This window comes from Gavialis gangeticus, unplaced genomic scaffold, assembly GCF_001723915.1.
Source record: "Gavialis gangeticus isolate Ggan-Ray unplaced genomic scaffold, GavGan_comp1, whole genome shotgun sequence".
NCBI classification, from domain to species: Eukaryota; Metazoa; Chordata; order Crocodylia; family Gavialidae; genus Gavialis; species Gavialis gangeticus.
Window position 1 is genome coordinate 205,242,770 of NW_017728992.1, and position 331 is coordinate 205,243,100.

The 331-nt window shown below is 46.8% G+C and overlaps 1 protein-coding gene across 2 annotated transcripts in view; it reads right to left on the reverse strand.

Moving 5' to 3' along the window:
* Nucleotides 1-331, reverse strand: part of TSNARE1 (t-SNARE domain containing 1) — a 1,046,259-nt gene that overhangs the window by 659,338 nt on the left and 386,590 nt on the right. The gene's annotated exons all lie outside the window — the stretch shown is intronic.

Sequence of the window (331 nt, forward strand, 5' to 3'; positions counted from 1 at the left end):
GTAGGTCCTTGGGTATCCCCGATCCTTCCCGGATGGGAGGGGGGGGGGGGGCCACGACTCTCAACTCTCTCTAGCCATTAGAAACAAGTTCCCCTTCTCAATTGCTGTCTTACAACAGCTTAGTGCCATGACAAATCTCATCCATCACTGACTTCAACCATCACTGAGGATCCTGAGCCTCATTCAAGAGACACTCAGCCCCTTTCACTGTTGGATCAACAGTTTCCTAAACAGGCTTACAGGGGATGACCAGGAATGGCATCCCCATTCAACACACTGCAAAGGGGAAGAATGAAAAAGGAGAATGATCTTTTTTTTTTTTTTTTTTTTT